This window comes from Lissotriton helveticus, chromosome 7 (assembly GCF_964261635.1).
Source record: "Lissotriton helveticus chromosome 7, aLisHel1.1, whole genome shotgun sequence".
NCBI lineage: Eukaryota > Metazoa > Chordata > Amphibia > Caudata > Salamandridae > Lissotriton > Lissotriton helveticus.
The window spans coordinates 1,601,648,771-1,601,663,518 of NC_136068.1; positions in this window are offsets into that span (position 1 = coordinate 1,601,648,771).

The following is a 14,748-nucleotide window of genomic DNA, read 5'->3' on the forward strand; positions in this document are numbered from 1 at the left end:
AAACCGGTCCTTGGATGCTTGATTCCGGTCTGGGAAAGACATGGCTTGGTAGTTCGGACTGGACTGTTCCCATGAGGCACAGGGTCAGAGCTGATTTGCATATAGCCAGTGTCTAACCCAGGGTGGTGTGGAGTGCAAAAAAACGATGGATTGAGGCCCAGATCCTTGTACTGGGATGAATGTATGACATTGTTCTACATTCTGTCCATCAAATGTGTTTTTTGCAATTTTCACCCCGAGTGGGCTGGATATGCTCAGACGTGAGTCCCAGGCTCTCCACACCACTGGAGTCAAGCTATCCAGGCTGATGAAGGCTGATAGCCAGAAACCGGTCCTTGGATGCTTGATTCCGGTCTGGGAAAGACATGGCTTGGTAGTTCGGACTGGACTGTTCCCATGAGGCACAGGGTCAGAGCTGATTTGCATATAGCCAGTGTCTAACCCAGGGTGGTGTGGAGTGCAAAAAAACGATGGATTTAGGCCCAGATCCTTGTACTGGGATGAATGTATGACATTGTTCTAAATTCTGTCCATCAAATGTGTTTTTTGCAATTTTCACCCTGAGTTGGCTGGGTATGCTCAGATGTGAGTCCCAGGCTCTCCACACCACTGGAGTCAAGCTGTCCAGGCTGATGAAGGCTGATAGCCAGAAACCGGTCTTGGATGCTTGATTTCGGTCTGGGAAAGACATGGCTTGGTAGTTCGGACTGGACTGTTCCCATGAGGCACAGGGTCAGAGCTGATTTACATATAGCCAGTGTCTAACCCAGGGTGGTGTGGAGTGCAAAAAAACGATGGATTTAGGCCCAGATCCTTGTACTGGGATGAATGTATGACATTGTTCTACATTCTATCCATCAAATGTGTTTTTTGCAATTTTCACCCGAGTGGGCTGGGTATGCTCAGAAGTGAGTCCCAGGCTCTCCACACCACTGGAGTCAAGCTATCCAGGCTGATGAAGGCTGATAGCCAGAAACCGGTCCTTGGATGCTTGATTCCGGTCTGGGAAAGACATGGCTTGGGAGTTCGGACTGGACTGTTCCCATGAGGCACAGGGTCGGAGCTGATTTGCATATAGCCAGTGTCTAACCCAGGGTGGTGTGGAGTGCAAAAAAATGATGGATTTAGGCCCAGATCCGTGTACTGGGATAAATGTATGACATTGTTCTACATTCTGTCCATCAAATGTGTTTTTTGCAATTTTCACCCGAGTGGGCTGGGTATGCTCAGACGTGAGTCCCAGGCTCTCAACACCACTGGAGTCAAGCTATCCAGGCTGATGAAGGCTGATAGCCAGAAACCGGTCCTTGGATGCTTGATTCCGGTCTGGGAAAGACATGGCTTGGTACTTTGGACTTGACTGTTCCCATGAGGCACAGGGTCAGAGCTGATTTACATATAGCCAGTGTCTAACCCAGGGTGGTGGGGAGTGCAAAAAAACGACGGATTTAGGCCCAGATCCTTGTACTGGGATGAATGTATGACATTGTTCTACATTCTGTCCATCAAATGTGTTTTTTGCAATTTTCACCCAAGTGGGCTGGGTATGCTCAGACGTGAGTCCCAGGCTCTCCACACCACTGGAGTCAAGCTATCCAGGCTGATGAAGGCTGATAGCCAGAAACCGGTCCTTGGATGCTTGATTCCGGTCTGGGAAAGACATGGCTTGGTAGTTCGGACTGGACTGTTCCCATGAGGCACAGGGTCAGAGCTGATTTGCATATAGCCAGTGTCTAACCCAGGGTGGTGTGGAGTGCAAAAAACCGATGGATTTAGGCCCAGATCCTTGTACTGGGATGAATGTATGACATTGTTCTAAATTCTGTCCATCAAATGTGTTTTTTGCAATTTTCACCCTGAGTGGGCTGGGTATGCTCAGATGTGAGTCCCAGGCTCTCCACACCACTGGAGTCAAGCTATCCAGGCTGATGAAGGCTGATAGCCAGAAACCGGTCCTTGGATGCTTGATTCCGGTCTGGGAAAGACATGGCTTGGTAGTTCGGACTGGACTGTTCCCATGAGGCACAGGGTCAGAGCTGATTTACATATAGCCAGTGTCTAACCCAGGGTGGTGTGGAGTGCAAAAAAACGATGGATTTAGGCCCAGATCCTTGTACTGGGATGAATGCATGACATTGTTCTACATTCTGTCCATCAAATGTGTTTTTTGCAATTTTCACCCGAGTGGGCTGGGTATGCTCAGACGTGAGTCCCAGGCTCTCCACACCACTGGAGTCAAGCTATCCAGGCTGATGAAGGCTGATAGCCAGAAACCGGTCCTTGGATGCTTGATTCCGGTCTGGGAAAGACATGGCTTGGGAGTTCGGACTGGACTGTTCCCATGAGGCACAGGGTCAGAGCTGATTTGCATATAGCCAGTGTCTAACCCAGGGTGGTGTGGAGAGCAAAAAAACGATGGATTTAGGCCCAGATCCGTGTACTGGGATAAATGTATGACATTGTTCTACATTCTGTCCATCAAATGTGTTTTTTGCAATTTTCACCCGAGTGGGCTGGGTATGCTCAGACGTGAGTCCCAGGCTCTCCACACCACTGGAGTCAAGCTATCCAGGCTGATGAAGGCTGATAGACAGAAACCGGTCCTTGGATGCTTGATTCCGGTCTGGGAAAGACATGGCTTGGTAGTTCGGACTGGACTGTTCCCATGAGGCACAGGGTCAGAGCTGATTTGCATATAGCCAGTGTCTAACCCAGGGTGGTGTGGAGTGCAAAACAACGATGGATTTAGGCCCAGATCCTTGTACTGGGATGAATGTATGACATTGTTCTACATTCTGTCCATCAAATGTGTTTTTTGCAATTTTCACCCGAGTGGGCTGGGTATGCTCAGAAGTGAGTCCCAGGCTCTCCACACCACTGGAGTCAAGCTATCCAGGCTGATGAAGGCTGATAGCCAGAAACCGGTCCTTGGATGCTTGATTCCGGTCTGGGAAAGACATGGCTTGGGAGTTCGGACTGGACTGTTCCCATGAGGCACAGGGTCGGAGCTGATTTGCATATAGCCAGTGTCTAACCCAGGGTGGTGTGGAGTGCAAAAAAATGATGGATTTAGGCCCAGATCCGTGTACTGGGATAAATGTATGACATTGTTCTACATTCTGTCCATCAAATGTGTTTTTTGCAATTTTCACCCGAGTGGGCTGGGTATGCTCAGACGTGAGTCCCAGGCTCTCCACACCACTGGAGTCAAGCTATCCAGGCTGATGAAGGCTGATAGCCAGAAACCGGTCCTTGGATGCTTGATTCCGGTCTGGGAAAGACATGGCTTGGTACTTCGGACTTGACTGTTCCCATGAGGCACAGGGTCAGAGCTGATTTACATATAGCCAGTGTCTAACCCAGGGTGGTGGGGAGTGCAAAAAAACGACGGATTTAGGCCCAGATCCTTGTACTGGGATGAATGTATGACATTGTTCTACATTCTGTCCATCAAATGTGTTTTTTGCAATTTTCACCCAAGTGGGCTGGGTATGCTCAGACGTGAGTCCCAGGCTCTCCACACCACTGGAGTCAAGCTATCCAGGCTGATGAAGGCTGATAGCCAGAAACCGGTCCTTGGATGCTTGATTCCGGTCTGGGAAAGACATGGCTTGGTAGTTCGGACTGGACTGTTCCCATGAGGCACAGGGTCAGAGCTGATTTGCATATAGCCAGTGTCTAACCCAGGGTGGTGTGGAGTGCAAAAAACGATGGATTTAGGCCCAGATCCTTGTACTGGGATGAATGTATGACATTGTTCTAAATTCTGTCCATCAAATGTGTTTTTTGCAATTTTCACCCTGAGTGGGCTGGGTATGCTCAGATGTGAGTCCCAGGCTCTCCACACCACTGGAGTCAAGCTATCCAGGCTGATGAAGGCTGATAGCCAGAAACCGGTCCTTGGATGCTTGATTCCGGTCTGGGAAAGACATGGCTTGGTAGTTCGGACTGGACTGTTCCCATGAGGCACAGGGTCAGAGCTGATTTACATATAGCCAGTGTCTAACCCAGGGTGGTGTGGAGTGCAAAAAAACGATGGATTTAGGCCCAGATCCTTGTACTGGGATGAATGCATGACATTGTTCTACATTCTGTCCATCAAATGTGTTTTTTGCAATTTTCACCCGAGTGGGCTGGGTATGCTCAGACGTGAGTCCCAGGCTCTCCACACCACTGGAGTCAAGCTATCCAGGCTGATGAAGGCTGATAGCCAGAAACCGGTCCTTGGATGCTTGATTCCGGTCTGGGAAAGACATGGCTTGGGAGTTCGGACTGGACTGTTCCCATGAGGCACAGGGTCAGAGCTGATTTGCATATAGCCAGTGTCTAACCCAGGGTGGTGTGGAGAGCAAAAAAACGATGGATTTAGGCCCAGATCCGTGTACTGGGATAAATGTATGACATTGTTCTACATTCTGTCCATCAAATGTGTTTTTTGCAATTTTCACCCGAGTGGGCTGGGTATGCTCAGACGTGAGTCCCAGGCTCTCCACACCACTGGAGTCAAGCTATCCAGGCTGATGAAGGCTGATAGACAGAAACCGGTCCTTGGATGCTTGATTCCGGTCTGGGAAAGACATGGCTTGGTAGTTCGGACTGGACTGTTCCCATGAGGCACAGGGTCAGAGCTGATTTGCATATAGCCAGTGTCTAACCCAGGGTGGTGTGGAGTGCAAAACAACGATGGATTTAGGCCCAGATCCTTGTACTGGGATGAATGTATGACATTGTTCTACATTCTGTCCATCAAATGTGTTTTTTGCAATTTTCACCCCGAGTGGGCTGGGTATGCTCAGACGTGAATCCCAGGCTCTCCACAAAACTGGAGTCAAGCTATCCAGGCTGATGAAGGCTGATAGCCAGAAACCGGTCCTTGGATGCTTGATTCCGGTCTGGGAAAGACATGGCTTGGTAGTTCGGACTGGACTGTTCCCATGAGGCACAGGGTCAGAGCTGATTTACATATAGCCAGTGTCTAACCCAGGGTGGTGTGGAGTGCAAAAAAACGATGGATTTAGGCCCAGATCCTTGTACTGGGATGAATGTATGACATTGTTCTACATTCTGTCCATCAAATGTGTTTTTTGCAATTTTCACCCAAGTGGGCTGGGTATGCTCAGACGTGAGTCCCAGGCTCTCCACACCACTGGAGTCAAGCTATCCAGGCTGATGAAGGCTGATAGCCAGAAACCGGTCCTTGGATGCTTGATTCCGGTCTGGGAAAGACATGGCTTGGTAGTTCGGACTGGATTGTTCCCATGAGGCACAGGGTCAGAGCTGATTTGCATACAGCCAGTGTCTAACCCAGGGTGGTGTGGAGTGCAAAAAAACTATGGATTTAGGCCCAGATCCATGTACTGGGATGAATGTATGACATTGTTCTACATTCTGTCCATCAAATGTGTTTTTTGCAATTTTCACCCCGAGTGGGCTGGGTATGCTCAGACGTAAGTCCCAGGCTCTCCACACCACTGGAGTCAAGATATCCAGGCTGATGAAGGCTGATAGCCAGAAACCGGTCCTTGGATGCTTGATTCCGGTCTGGGAAAGACATGGCTTGGTAGTTCGGACTGGACTGTTCCCATGAGGCACAGGGTCAGAACTGATTTGCATATAGCCAGTGTCTAACCCAGGGTGGTGTGGAGTGCAAAACAACGATGGATTTAGGACCAGATCCTTGTACTGGGATGAATGTATGACATTGTTCTACATTCTGTCCATCAAATGTGTTTTTTGCAATTTTCACCCCGAGTGGGATGGGTATGCTCAGACGTGAGTCCCAGGCTCTCCACACCACTGGAGTCAAGCTATCCAGGCTGATGAAGGCTGATGGCCAGAAACCGGTCCTTGGATGCTTGATTCCGGTCTGGGAAAGACATGGCTTGGTAGTTCGGACTGGACTGTTCCCATAATGCACAGGGTCAGAGCTGATTTGCATATAGCCAGTGTCTAACCCAGGGTGGTGTGGAGTGCAAAAAAACGATGGATTTAGGCCCAGATCCTTGTACTGGGATGAATGTATGACATTGTTCTACATTCTGTCCATCAAATGTGTTTTTTGCAATTTTCACCCCGAGTGGGCTGGGTATGCTCAGACGTGAGTCCCAGGCTCTCCACACCACTGGAGTCAAGCTATCCAGGCTGATGAAGGCTGATAGCCAGAAACCGGTCCTTGGATGCTTGATTCCGGTCTGGGAAAAACATGGCTTGGTAGTTCGGACTGGACTGTTCCCATGAGGCACAGGGTCAGAGCTGATTTGCATATAGCCAGTGTCTAACCCAGGGTGGTGTGGAGTGCAAAAAAACGATGGATTTAGGCCCAGATCCTTGAACTGGGATGAATGTATGACATTGTTCTACATTCTATCCATCAAATGTGTTTTTTGCAATTTTCACCCGAGTGGGCTGGGTATGCTCAGACGTGAGTCCCAGGCTCTCCACACCACTGGAGTCAAGTTATCCAGGCTGATGAAGGCTGATAGCCAGAAACCGGTTCTTGGATGCTTGATTCCGGTCTGGGAAAGACATGGCTTGGTAGTTCGGACTTGACTGTTCCCATGACGCACAGGGTCAGAGCTGATTTGCATATAGCCAGTGTCTAACCCAGGGTGGTGTGGAGTGCAAAAAAACGATGGATTTAGGCCCAGATCCTTGTACTGGGATGAATGTATGACATTGTTCTACATTCTGTCCATCAAATGTGTTTTTTGCAATTTTCACCCCGAGTGGGTTGGGTATGCTCAGACGTGAATCCCAGGCTCCCCACACCACTGGAGTCAAGCTATCCAGGCTGATGAAGGCTGATAGCCAGAAACCGGTCCTTGGATGCTTGATTCCGGTCTGGGAAAGAAATGGCTTGGTAGTTCGGACTGGACTGTTCCCATGAGGCACAGGGTCAGAGCTGATTTGCATATAGCCAGTGTCTTACCCAGGGTGGTGTGGAGTGCAAAAAAACGATGGATTGAGGCCCAGATCCTTGTACTGGGATGAATGTATGACATTGTTCTACATTCTGTCCATCAAATGTGTTTTTTGCAATTTTCACCCCGAGTGGGCTGGATATGCTCAGACGTGAGTCCCAGGCTCTCCACACCACTGGAGTCAAGCTATCCAGGCTGATGAAGGCTGATAGCCAGAAACCGGTCCTTGTATGCTTGATTCCGGTCTGGGAAAGACATGGCTTGGTAGTTCGGACTGGACTGTTCCCATGAGGCACAGGGTCAGAGCTGATTTGCATATAGCCAGTGTCTAACCCAGGGTGGTGTGGAGTGCAAAAAAACGATGGATTTAGGCCCAGATCCTTGTACTGGGATGAATGTATGACATTGTTCTACATTCTGTCCATCAAATGTGTTTTTTGCAATTTTCACCCCGAGTGGGCTGGGTATGCTCAGACGTGAGTCCCAGGCTCTCCACACCACTGGAGTCAAGCTATCCAGGCTGATGAAGGATGATAGCCTGAAACCGGTCCTTGGATGCTTGATTCCGGTCTGGGAAAGACATGGCTTGGTAGTTCGGACTGGACTGTTCCCATGAGGCACAGGGTCAGAGCTGATTTGCATATAGCCAGTGTCTAACCCAGGGTGGTGTGGAGTGCAAAAAAACGATGGATTGAGGCCCAGATCCTTGTACTGGGATGAATGTATGACATTGTTCTACATTCTGTCCATCAAATGTGTTTTTTGCAATTTTCACCCCGAGTGGGCTGGATATGCTCAGACGTGAGTCCCAGGCTCTCCACACCACTGGAGTCAAGCTATCCAGGCTGATGAAGGCTGATAGCCAGAAACCGGTCCTTGGATGCTTGATTCCGGTCTGTGAAAGACATGGCTTGGTAGTTCGGACTGGACTGTTCCCATGAGGCACAGGGTCAGAGCTGATTTGCATATAGCCAGTGTCTAACCCAGGGTGGTGTGGAGTGCAAAAAAACGATGGATTTAGGCCCAGATCCTTGTACTGGGATGAATGTATGACATTGTTCTAAATTCTGTCCATCAAATGTGTTTTTTGCAATTTTCACCCTGAGTGGGCTGGGTATGCTCAGATGTGAGTCCCAGGCTCTCCACACCACTGGAGTCAAGCTATCCAGGCTGATGAAGGCTGATAGCCAGAAACCGGTCCTTGGATCCTTGATTCCGGTCTGGGAAAGACATGGCTTGGTAGTTCGGACTGGACTGTTCCCATGAGGCACAGGGTCAGAGCTGATTTACATATAGCCAGTGTCTAACCCAGGGTGGTGTGGAGTGCAAAAAAATGATGGATTTAGGCCCAGATCCTTGTACTGGGATGAATGTATGACATTGTTCTACATTCTGTCCATCAAATGTGTTTTTTGCAATTTTCACCCGAGTGGGCTGGGTATGCTCAGACGTGAGTCCCAGGCTCTCCACACCACTGGAGTCAAGCTATCCAGGCTGATGAAGGCTGATAGCCAGAAACCGGTCTTGGATGCTTGATTTCGGTCTGGGAAAGACATGGCTTGGTAGTTCGGACTGGACTGTTCCCATGAGGCACAGGGTCAGAGCTGATTTACATATAGCCAGTGTCTAACCCAGAGTGGTGTGGAGTGCAAAAAAACGATGGATTTAGGCCCAGATCCTTGTACTGGGATGAATGTATGACATTGTTCTACATTATGTCCATCAAATGTGTTTTTTGCAATTTTCACCCGAGTGGGCTGGGTATGCTCAGACGTGAGTCCCAGGCTCTCCACACCACTGGAGTCAAGCTATCCAGGCTGATGAAGGCTGATAGCCAGAAACCGGTCTTGGATGCTTGATTTCGGTCTGGGAAAGACATGGCTTGGTAGTTCGGACTGGACTGTTCCCATGAGGCACAGGGTCAGAGCTGATTTGCATATAGCCAGTGTCTAACCCAGGGTGGTGTGGAGTGCAAAAAAACGATGGATTTAGGCCCAGATCCTTGTACTGGGATGAATGTATGACATTGTTCTACATTCTATCCATCAAATGTGTTTTTTGCAATTTTCACCCGAGTGGGCTGGGTATGCTCAGACGTGATCCAGGCTCTCCACACCACTGGAGTCAAGCTATCCAGGCTGATGAAGGCTGATAGCCAGAAACCGGTCCTTGGATGCTTAATTCCGGTCTGGGAAAGACATGGCTTGGGAGTTCGGACTGGACTGTTCCCATGAGGCACAGGGTCAGAGCTGATTTGCATATAGCCAGTGTCTAACCCAGGGTGGTGTGGAGTGCAAAAAAATGATGGATTTAGGCCCAGATCCGTGTACTGGGATAAATGTATGACATTGTTCTACATTCTGTCCATCAAATGTGTTTTTTGCAATTTTCACCCGAGTGGGCTGGGTATGCTCAGACGTGAGTCCCAGGCTCTCCATACCACTGGAGTCAAGCTATCCAGGCTGATGAAGGCTGATAGCCAGAAACCGGTCCTTGGATGCTTGATTCCGGTCTGGGAAAGACATGGCTTGGTACTTCGGACTTGACTGTTCCCATGAGGCACAGGGTCAGAGCTGATTTACATATAGCCAGTGTCTAACACAGGGTGGTGGGGAGTGCAAAAAAACGACGGATTTAGGCCCAGATCCTTGTACTGGGATGAATGTATGACATTGTTCTACATTCTGTCCATCAAATGTGTTTTTTGCAATTTTCACCCAAGTGGGCTGGGTATGCTCAGACGTGAGTCCCAGGCTCTCCACACCACTGGAGTCAAGCTATCCAGGCTGATGAAGGCTGATAGCCAGAAACCGGTCCTTGGATGCTTGATTCCGGTCTGGGAAAGACATGGCTTGGTAGTTCGGACTGGACTGTTCCCATGAGGCACAGGGTCAGAGCTGATTTGCATATAGCCAGTGTCTAACCCAGGGTGGTGTGGAGTGCAAAAAACCGATGGATTTAGGCCCAGATCCTTGTACTGGGATGAATGTATGACATTGTTCTAAATTCTGTCCATCAAATGTGTTTTTTGCAATTTTCACCCTGAGTGGGCTGGGTATGCTCAGATGTGAGTCCCAGGCTCTCCACACCACTGGAGTCAAGCTATCCAGGCTGATGAAGGCTGATAGCCAGAAACCGGTCCTTGGATACTTGATTCCGGTCTGGGAAAGACATGGCTTGGTAGTTCGGACTGGACTGTTCCCATGAGGCACAGGGTCAGAGCTGATTTACATATAGCCAGTGTCTAAACCAGGGTGGTGTGGAGTGCAAAAAAACGATGGGTTTAGGCCCAGATCCTTGTACTGGGATGAATGCATGACATTGTTCTACATTCTGTCCATCAAATGTGTTTTTTGCAATTTTCACCCGAGTGGGCTGGGTATGCTCAGACGTGAGTCCCAGGCTCTCCACACCACTGGAGTCAAGCTATCCAGGCTGATGAAGGCTGATAGCCAGAAACCGGTCCTTGGATGCTTGATTTCGGTCTGGGAAAGACATGGCTTGGTAGTTCGGACTGGACTGTTCCCATGAGGCACAGGGTCAGAGCTGATTTGCATATAGCCAGTGTCTAACCCAGGGTGGTGTGGAGTGCAAAAAAACGATGGATTTAGGCCCAGATCCTTGTACTGGGATGAATGTATGACATTGTTCTACATTCTATCCATCAAATGTGTTTTTTGCAATTTTCACCCGAGTGGGCTGGGTATGCTCAGACGTGAGTCCCAGGCTCTCCACACCACTGGAGTCAAGCTATCCAGGCTGATGAAGGCTGATAGCCAGAAACCGGTCCTTGGATGCTTGATTCCGGTCTGGGAAAGACATGGCTTGGGAGTTCGGACTGGACTGTTCCCATGAGGCACAGGGTCAGAGCTGATTTGCATATAGCCAGTGTCTAACCCAGGGTGGTGTGGAGAGCAAAAAAATGATGGATTTAGGCCCAGATCCGTGTACTGGGGTAAATGTATGACATTGTTCTACATTCTGTCCATCAAATGTGTTTTTTGCAATTTTCACCCGAGTGGGCTGGGTATGCTCAGATGTGAGTCCCAGGCTCTCCACACCACTGGAGTCAAGCTATCCAGGCTGATGAAGGCTGATAGCCAGAAACCGGTCCTTGGATGCTTGATTCCGGTCTGGGAAAGACATGGCTTGGTAGTTCGGACTGGACTGTTCCCATGAGGCACAGGGTCAGAGCTGATTTGCATATAGCCAGTGTCTAACCCAGGGTGGTGTGGAGTGCAAAAAAACGATGGATTTAGGCCCAGATCCATGTACTGGGATGAATGTATGACATTGTTCTACATTCTGTCCATCAAATGTGTTTTTTGCAATTTTCACCCCGAGTGGGCTGGGTATGCTCAGACGTAAGTCCCAGGCTCTCCACACCACTGGAGTCAAGATATCCAGGCTGATGAAGGCTGATAGCCAGAAACTGGTCCTTGGATGCTTGATTCCGGTCTGGGAAAGACATGGCTTGGTAGTTCGGACTGGACTGTTCCCATGAGGCACAGGGTCAGAGCTGATTTGCATATAGCCAGTGTCTAACCCAGGGTGGTGTGGAGTGCAAAACAACGATGGATTTAGGCCCAGATCCTTGTACTGGGATGAATGTATGACATTGTTCTACATTCTATCCATCAAATGTGTTTTTTGCAATTTTCACCCCGAGTGGGATGGGTATGCTCAGACGTGAGTCCCAGGCTCTCCACACCACTGGAGTCAAGCTATCCAGGCTGATGAAGGCTGATGGCCAGAAACCGGTACTTGGATGCTTGATTCCGGTCTGGGAAAGACATGGCTTGGTAGTTCGGACTGGACTGTTCCCATGACGCACAGGGTCAGAGCTGATTTACATATAGCCAGTGTCTAACCCAGGGTGGTGTGGAGTGCAAAAAAACGATGGATTTAGGCCCAGATCATTGTACTGGGATGAATGTATGACATTGTTCTACATTCTGTCCATCAAATGTGTTTTTTGCAATTTTCACCCGAGTGGGCTGGGTATGCTCAGACGTGAGTCCCAGGCTCTCCACACCACTGGAGTCAAGCTATCCAGGCTGATGAAGGCTGATAGCCAGAAACCGGTCCTTGGATGCTTGATTCTGGTCTGGGAAAAACATGGCTTGGTAGTTCGGACTGGACTGTTCCCATGAGGCACAGGGTCAGAGCTGATTTGCATATAGCCAGTGTCTAACCCAGGGTTGTGTGGAGTGCAAAAAAACGATGGATTTAGGCCCAGATCCTTGTACTGGGATGAATGTATGACATTGTTCTACATTCTGTCCATCAAATGTGTTTTTTGCAATTTTCACCCCGAGTGGGCTGGGTATGCTCAGACTTGAATCCCAGGCTCTCCACACCACTGGAGTCAAGCTATCCAGGCTGATGAAGGCTGATAGCCAGAAACCGGTCCTTGGATGCTTGATTCCGGTCTGGGAAAGACATGGCTTGGTAGTTCGGACTGGACTGTTCCCATGAGGCACAGGGTCAGAGCTGATTTGCATATAGCCAGTGTCTAACCCAGGGTGGTGTGGAGTGCAAAACAACGATGGATTTAGGCCCAGATCCTTGTACTGGGATGAATGTATGACATTGTTCTACATTCTATCCATCAAATGTGTTTTTTGCAATTTTCACCCCGAGTGGGATGGGTATGCTCAGACGTGAGTCCCAGGCTCTCCACACCACTGGAGTCAAGCTATCCAGGCTGATGAAGGCTGATGGCCAGAAACCGGTACTTGGATGCTTGATTCCGGTCTGGGAAAGACATGGCTTGGTAGTTCGGACTGGACTGTTCCCATGACGCACAGGGTCAGAGCTGATTTACATATAGCCAGTGTCTAACCCAGGGTGGTGTGGAGTGCAAAAAAACGATGGATTTAGGCCCAGATCCTTGTACTGGGATGAATGTATGACATTGTTCTACATTCTGTCCATCAAATGTGTTTTTTGCAATTTTCACCCGAGTGGGCTGGGTATGCTCAGACGTGAGTCCCAGGCTCTCCACACCACTGGAGTCAAGCTATCCAGGCTGATGAAGGCTGATAGCCAGAAACCGGTCCTTGGATGCTTGATTCTGGTCTGGGAAAAACATGGCTTGGTAGTTCGGACTGGACTGTTCCCATGAGGCACAGGGTCAGAGCTGATTTGCATATAGCCAGTGTCTAACCCAGGGTGGTGTGGAGTGCAAAAAAACGATGGATTTAGGCCCAGATCCTTGTACTGGGATGAATGTATGACATTGTTCTACATTCTGTCCATCAAATGTGTTTTTTGCAATTTTCACCCCGAGTGGGCTGGGTATGCTCAGACTTGAATCCCAGGCTCTCCACACCACTGGAGTCAAGCTATCCAGGCTGATGAAGGCTGATAGCCAGAAACCGGTCCTTGGATGCTTGATTCCGGTCTGGGAAAGACATGGCTTGGTAGTTCGGACTGGACTGTTCCCATGAGGCACAGGGTCAGAGCTGATTTGCATATAGCCAGTGTCTAACCCAGGGTGGTGTGGAGTGCAAAACAACGATGGATTTAGGCCCAGATCCTTGTACTGGGATGAATGTATGACATTGTTCTACATTCTATCCATCAAATGTGTTTTTTGCAATTTTCACCCCGAGTGGGATGGGTATGCTCAGACGTGAGTCCCAGGCTCTCCACACCACTGGAGTCAAGCTATCCAGGCTGATGAAGGCTGATAGCCTGAAACCGGTCCTTGGATGCTTGATTCTGGTCTGGGAAAAACATGGCTTGGTAGTTCGGACTGGACTGTTCCCATGAGGCACAGGGTCAGAGCTGATTTGCATATAGCCAGTGTCTAACCCAGGGTGGTGTGGAGTGCAAAAAAACGATGGATTTAGGCCCAGATCCTTGTACTGGGATGAATGTATGACATTGTTCTACATTCTGTCCATCAAATGTGTTTTTTGCAATTTTCACCCCGAGTGGGCTGGGTATGCTCAGACGTGAATCCCAGGCTCTCCACACCACTGGAGTCAAGCTATCCAGGCTGATGAAGGCTGATAGCCAGAAACCGGTCCTTGGATGCTTGATTCCGGTCTGGGAAAGACATGGCTTGGTAGTTCGGACTGGACTGTTCCCATGAGGCACAGGGTCAGAGCTGATTTGCATATAGCCAGTGTCTAACCCAGGGTGGTGTGGAGTGCAAAAAAACGACGGATTGAGGCCCAGATCCTTGTACTGGGATGAATGTATGACATTGTTCTACATTCTGTCCATCAAATGTGTTTTTTGCAATTTTCACCCCGAGTGGGCTGGATATGCTCAGACGTGAGTCCCAGGCTCTCCACACCACTGGAGTCAAGCTATCCAGGCTGATGAAGGCTGATAGCCAGAAACCGGTCCTTGTATGCCTGATTCCGGTCTGGGAAAGACATGGTTTGGTAGTTCGGACTGGACTGTTCCCATGAGGCACAGGGTCAGAGCTGATTTGCATATAGCCAGTGTCTAACCCAGGGTGGTGTGGAGTGCAAAAAAACGATGGATTTAGGCCCAGATCCTTGTACTGGGATGAATGTATGACATTGTTCTACATTCTGTCCATCAAATGTGTTTTTTGCAATTTTCACCCCGAGTGGGCTGGGTATGCTCAGACGTGAGTCCCAGGCTCTCCACACCACTGGAGTCAAGCTATCCAGGCTGATGAAGGCTGATAGCCAGAAACCGGTCCTTGGATGCTTGATTCCGGTCTGGGAAAGACATGGCTTGGTAGTTCGGACTGGACTGTTCCCATGAGGCACAGGGTCAGAGCTGATTTACATATAGCCAGTGTCTAACCCAGGGTGGTGTGGAGTGCAAAAAAACGATGGAT